This window comes from Lathyrus oleraceus, chromosome 3, assembly GCF_024323335.1.
Source record: "Lathyrus oleraceus cultivar Zhongwan6 chromosome 3, CAAS_Psat_ZW6_1.0, whole genome shotgun sequence".
NCBI classification, from domain to species: domain Eukaryota; kingdom Viridiplantae; phylum Streptophyta; class Magnoliopsida; order Fabales; family Fabaceae; genus Lathyrus; species Lathyrus oleraceus.
Window position 1 is genome coordinate 43,029,714 of NC_066581.1, and position 7,024 is coordinate 43,036,737.

General features: G+C 37.8%; 1 non-coding gene across 1 annotated transcript; it reads right to left on the minus strand.

Annotated features, from left to right (window-relative positions):
- Positions 1–3,614: 3,614 nt before the first annotated feature.
- Positions 3,615–3,721, minus strand: LOC127132993 (small nucleolar RNA R71). The gene has a single exon (XR_007806994.1). It is a non-coding gene; the product is annotated as a small nucleolar RNA R71 (small nucleolar RNA).
- Positions 3,722–7,024: the final 3,303 nt, after the last annotated feature.

Genomic DNA, 7,024 nt, shown 5'->3' on the forward strand with positions numbered 1-7,024 from the left:
CTTATTGAAGTTGTTTTGAATTGAATTTGAGGTTCAACTTTGCTTGTGTGTTTTTTATTTGTATTTTCTTTTAATTAAAAAATTACCAAAAAAATAGTATTTACTTCTTTACTTGTTATATTCATTCCTCTCATGTTTGGTGTTGATCAAGGTTGAATTGATTCAACTTTGATTAAATTCATTGGATCTTGTGGTTTGAGAATCCTTAAGGATCATCACCTAGAGAGATGAATGAATTTGATCAAGGATAAGTTATCCCTTGATCAATTAGGATTGGTTGTTGTCTTCTTATCCCCCTCCCTTTCATCTTCATCCTTTTCTTTCCCTCAATGGCTAATGAGTTAAAGTCTTGAGGTTGGTCTTGACAAATAGAAGTTTAATCTTCTTTGATCCAAACCAAACTCAACTTGATCCATGATCAAGTGAGTTATTTTGTGTCAAAGATAGGTTACTTCTTGGTCAAGCAAATAACCAAAAGTCAATACAAGGCCCTTCCCATCTTGTTTGGCATGGCAAGTTTATGGAGCTTGGCTTACTAGTCATGACCTCTAACTTGTGTTCTTTTCCTATATTCTTATTGACCGGCCTCGGATAGGTGTGGCTACTATATTAGTCCACTTACGATTGCTTAACATAGTGCTACATTGTCTTATGACAAGCTAACATAACTCTACTAACTACTAAGTTTAATTTGAGCTTTTAAATTCTTGTCATTTACTTTTAATGTCATTTATTTCTTGCTCATTATTCATCTTGATTTTCATTTTGCTCACTTGAGCACATATTTTATGTTTAAGTCATTTTTCTTTTGCTCATTTGAGCCCATTATTGTATATAAATATATTGCTATTTTGTGTTGTTTTGTGTTTGTTTTGAGTGAACCAAAATACAAAAGGATAAAGGACTTAGAATTAGGATTCACCCGTGCTTAAAGGAGTTCAAGAGCAACTAGGCCTCATGCCTTTAGAATGCAAAATGTATTGAAGAGCAACTAGGCCTCATGCCTTTAGAATGCTAAAATTCAAAGTTGACCTTAAAGGACTTCTCCTCAAACTTATTCTTTGTCCATTCCCTTTATTATGTTGCGAGCTTTTTAATGTGTGCTTTTGTGTGATAGGAATCTCATCTTAAGATTAGGAAAAGAGGACCATTACCATGAGTAGCCAAGTTAAGAGCCAAGTCAAATGGAGATCCTAGAAGCTTGAATTCAAATTATTGATTGCTTGCTTTGTGTACTAAATCCAAAGGAAAGGAGCATCTTGAGTCATCTCTATGACTCCAAGAAAAGGAACTCCAAGGGTTATTGATCACACTGAAATTTACCGTATTTTCGACTCTGATTTCACATGCATTCTAGTTGTTTTACTATCATTTTGTTGTGTTATTGCTATGTTTTCCTTTGTTTTCAAGTTTTTACTTTAATCGGAGCCCCGATTGTGAAAAGGAGTGAAAAAGAGCTAAAAACCCTAAAATTCAGCATTTTGTACTTGTGGCCTACCCCATGGTTGGCGCCATAGACCCTGCCATGACGTGTCCAAGCTCAATTTCCCTCAACTTCCACGTTCCCCACTACTTCCACTAAGGCGCCTCAATTTGGCCTTGTGGCGGGCGCCATGGCCTTGTGGCGGGCGCCACAAGAGGAAAGTTTTTCCCTCCCATTTTCAAGTTGAAGGGCATCCTTGTCATTTCCATCTTTTTACTTGCTTATAAATAGAAACTCGAAATCACTTTTACAATCATCCAAACTTAGAGCAGAGGCAAACTCAGAGCAACTTTGTTTCACTTAGGCATATATTCAGTATTTTAAAGTGGTAATCGCTTGGCATTGGAGTGTTACCACAATTGTGTAATCGAGTTTGTGATAGAGTCTGTAATCGAGTTTGGAGCACTTTGGAAGGAAGTTAATCCTGCCGCCATTTTCATTTCCGCTTTGCAATTTATTCAACCCTCCGATTGGAGCAGGTTTTTATTACTTGTCTTTATCTTATTTATTTTCCCGCACTCGCTTTACTTTTATTTATTTCCTCGCACTCGCTTTACTTTTATTTATTTCCTCGCACTCGCTTTAAATTATTTATTTCCTCGCACTCGCTTTACTTTTATTTATTTCCTCGCACTCGCTTTACTTTTATTTATTTCCTCGCACTCGCTTTAAATTATTTATTTCCTCGCACTCTCTTTAAATTATTTATTTCCTCGCACTCGCTTTAAATTATTTATTTCCTCGCACTCGCACTACTTTTATTTACTTTAATGCACTTTTACTTTACCATGTCTAACTAAATTTATAAGGTTAGAATGTAAGGATCGTAATTGAATCGATAATCCGTACAATTGTTCGTAGAAACACTTAAGGGCTATTTTAACTTTCAACTTAAGTTTTCCCGCACTTCAATTCCGTTGGGTAAGATCGAAAGTCTTCCAACGTCTTTTTAAACTTAATTGTTTTTAACTATTTCAAAAACAGCGAAAGCGCTTTGTTTAGTTCATTAGGAGTTTTTAACATAAGAAGAAAAGAGATTTTAAAACTATTTTCGGACGCGTTTATAAGTTTAAAGTCTGGTTCGTGAGAACCTCTTTTGGTTAAGAAATCCAGGTTATAATACTTTTCAACTTAGTCAAGATACTATATTTCTTAAAAATAGGTTTACCACTCTAACGCAATGCGCGCCTTTTTATAAGTGACAATAAGAGGGTTTGATTAGGGAGTACAACCCGGTTCTGAATACGCGAAAGCGACAGTTCCTGTTAAATTAGTTCTTTTCAAAGTAGGAAACATTGCCCATAAGTAGCTCTATTAGCAAGTACTTGGATTATTAATTGATTACGTGAATTACATTCGACCCTGTCTTTATTAATTAATCTTTATTTAAAACTTTACTTTTCATTGCACACTCTAAAAACACCTATTTTGATTGCCTTTGATAAACTCCATAACAATAGATAACAATAGATTGACACTTGGTCTCTGTGGATTCGACATTCCTTTATATTACTCTGACGTGTTCGTATACTTGCGAAAAACAACGCATCAAGTTTTTGGCGCCGTTGCCGGGGACCAATTTCGTCAAATTTCATTTTCCTATTGTTATATCGTTTAGACTTAGGCTATTTTCCGCCGGTCAATGCGAAGAACTCGCAGCACCAGAAGTTTAAGCTTAGTATACCCTCTGGCGGAACCTGAACGTTACGCTCGCGCACCTTTATTCTTTCATAGAATTAAGAGAGCTATGGCCGAAGATCAAAACCAAAGACCTCTTAAAGATTTCGCTCAACCATCTAATGAAGAACCTAGTTCTAGTATAATAAACCCAACCATCCCAGCTAATAATTTTGAACTTAAACCATCCCTGTTGCAACTAGTGCAACAGAGACAATTCTTAGGTCTCGCTACTGAGAACCCGAACCAACATTTAAAAATATTTCTTCAATTAGCAGACACTTTTAAAACCAATGGAGCTTCTCCTGAGGCAATACTTTTAAGATTATTTCCTTTTTCTCTCAGAGATAAAGCCCTATCATGGTTAGATTCCCTTCCACCCAATTCCATTACGACTTGGGATAACCTTAGAAGAGTTTTCCTTGCTAGATATTTTCCCCCGAGTAAGACCGTCATTCTTCGAAACCATATAACTAGATTTACCCAAAACCAAGGAGAATCGTTGTTCGAAGATTGGGAGAGATATAAAGAGTTGTTACGAGCATGCCCACATCATGGATTAGAAAATTGGTTAATCATTCAAACCTTCTATAATGGACTTCATTACAAGACGAAGATGACCATCGACGCTGCCGCAGGTGGTGCTCTGATGAACAAACCTTATCCTGAAGCTAGTGCCCTCATCGAAGATATGGCTCAAAACCATCAATCATGGGGAGTCGAACGAGCGACATTAGAGAGGAAGGAAGCCCAAGGAGGAGTGCATGAACTAAGCTCTATAGACATGATGCAAGCTAAAATGGACGCATTAGCCCTCAAAGTCGAGCATATGTGCATAAACCCGAATACTGTAGCCGCAGTTTCGTCGGATTGTGAGATATGTGGAACCAAAGGACACCAATCTGCAGAATGCAGTCTATTAAACGAAACCCACTCTGAGCAAGTGAACTACACCCAAGGGAACCCATACTCGAATACCTATAACCCTGGATGGAGGAATCACCCGAACTTCTCCTATAAAAACAATAACCCTATTCAAAATAATACACCTCCGAGACCTAGTTATCAAGCCCCTAGATCAAATCAACCTATGCAACCTGTACCACCAAAGCCGAGCCTTGAGAAAATTATGGAAAATTTTATCACCGCTCAAACCCAACAAAACAAGGAGTTCATGAACCAAAACATTCATGTTAACGAATTGATTACTCAGTTAGGAACCAAGGTTGACCAAATAGTTACTCATACTAAGATGCTTGAAACCCAGATCTCTCAGGTAGCTTTAAACCAAGCCCCTCAGACCACACCTGGAGGACAATTCCCTGGACAACCTCAACAAAATCCGAGAGGACAAGCCAATGCCATTACCCTACGAAGTGGGAACGCTTATGATGAGCCACCAAACCCTAGATTGAGTGAACCTGAAACTTCAAAGGAATGTACCAAACCCACGGACGAAGTAAAGGAACCAGAGGAATCTGAAAACTAGGAAGGTCGAGATAAAGGAGAAGAACCTAAAGATAAAACTTAGGTACCACCCCCGCCATATAAACCACCTATACCATATCCGCAAAGACTCAAACAAACCCAGATCAATAAACAGTATCAAAAATTTATTAAAGTTATAGAAAAACTTCATGTAGAAATCCCTTTCACAGAAGCCATCACCCAAATACCTTCTTATGCAAAGTTTCTCAAAGACATCCTTACCAACAAACGTAGACTTGACGATCCGAAGCCTTTGGAATGTAATGCTATTTCCGAGGACAAATTAGCAAAGAAAGATAAAGATCCTGGAAATTTCTCCATTCCTTGCCTTTTGGGTAATCATGTCATCGAAAAAGCTTTTCTAGACTTAGGAGCTAGTGTGAGCCTAATGCCTTTAGCAGTTTGTGAGAGGTTAAACTTAGGAGAATTACAGCCCACTAAGATGTCACTTCAGTTAGCCGATAGATCTGTTAAATATCCGATAGGCATTTTAGAAGATGTTCCTGTTAGGATAGGTCAGTTATTTATCCCTACTGATTTTGTTGTCATGGACATCAAATAGGACAATGATATACCAATCCTTCTAGGTAGACCATTCTTATCGACTACAGGAGCCATAATAGATGTCAAGAAAGGAAAGTTGACATTTGAGGTAGGTGACGAGAAAATAGAATTTATACTTTCAAAATTTCTTATGGCACCTGTGATGGGAGACTCGTGTTATGCCTTAGATATCATTGATGAATGTGTTAGAGAATTAGAACAAAAAGAAATTATAGAAACAATTAAGTTAGCATCAAATCTCATAAGGGAAGATGATGACTTTAAGAAACCTTACATCGATGATAACCTTTACGAATGTTTATCCCTTACCCCAGATCCTATGCCATGCCCTAAGAAACTAACCTTAGAACTTAAGGAACTACCTAAGAACCTGAGATACGAGTTCCTCGATGAAAAGATGAATCGTCCAGTTATAGTTAGTGCTACCTTGAGCCAAGAGGAGACGAACCAACTTTTAGACGTTTTACGAAGATATCCCTCAGCCTTAGGATATAATATCTCTGACCTAAAAGGTATAAGCCCATCTGTATGCATGCATCGGATTTCACTAGAAGAAGATTCAAAACCCTCTAGGGAACATCAGAGAAGAATAAACCCTATAATGAGTGATGTTGTTAAAAAGGAAGTTCTTAAGTTACTTGAGGCAGGTATAATCTATCAGATCTCGGATAGTAAGTGGGTGAGCCCTGTGCATGTAGTACCTAAAAAGGGAGGCATCACAGTCGTGCAAAACGATAAAGGCGAACATGTAGCAAAACGTTTAGAAGGAGGATGGCGGATGTGTATAGATTATAGAAAATTAAATAAAGTAACTAGGAAGGATCATTTCCCTTTACCATTTATAGACCAGATGTTGGAGCGTCTAGCCAGACACTCTTACTTCTGTTATCTAGATGGATACTCTGGATTCTTCCAAATACCTATTCACCCCGAAGATCAAGAAAAAACTACCTTTACATGCCCTTATGGAACTTTTGCCTACAGACGAATGCCGTTCGGCCTCTGTAATGCCCCAGCTACTTTCCAACGCTGCATGATGTCAATCTTTGCAGATTACCTAGACGGTATCATGGAAGTGTTTATGGATGATTTCTCGGTTTGCGGGTTTGATTTCCACAATTGTCTTGCTAACCTTGAGAAAATCCTGGAGAGATGCGTGGAGGTGAACCTCGTGCTAAACTGGGAAAAATGTCATTTCATGGTAACCGAAGGAATAATTTTAGGACATATAGTTTCCGAAAAAGGTATAGAGGTAGATAAAGCTAAAATAGAAGTTATAGAAAACCTAAAACCCCCTAAAACCATCAGAGAAGTCCGAAGCTTCCTTGGACACGCTGGATTCTACCGGCGTTTTATTAAGGACTTCTCCAAAATAACCAAACCTTTAACTGGACTTTTAATGAAAGATGCTGAATTCATTTTTGATGAAAAATGTAATGACGCATTTAATCTTTTAAAGCAAGCATTAGTATCTGCACCCATTATGAAACCGCCTGATTGGTCAGAACCTTTTTGAGATAATGTGCGGTGCTAGTGATTATGCAGTTGGAGCCGTTCTAGGAAAAAGGAAAGATAAAAAAATTACATGCCATTTATTATGCCAGTAGAACCCTAGATGCTGCCCAACTTAACTACGCAATAACTGAAAAAGAATTACTCACTGTAGTTTTCGCTATAGACAAATTTAGATCTTATCTAGTAGGAGCAAAAATTATAGTTTACACCGATCATGCTGCCATTCGTTAATTACCTAGCTGCTGATATAGTACCCCCTGATCTTGACTACCACCACAAAAAGAAATTCTTCCACGA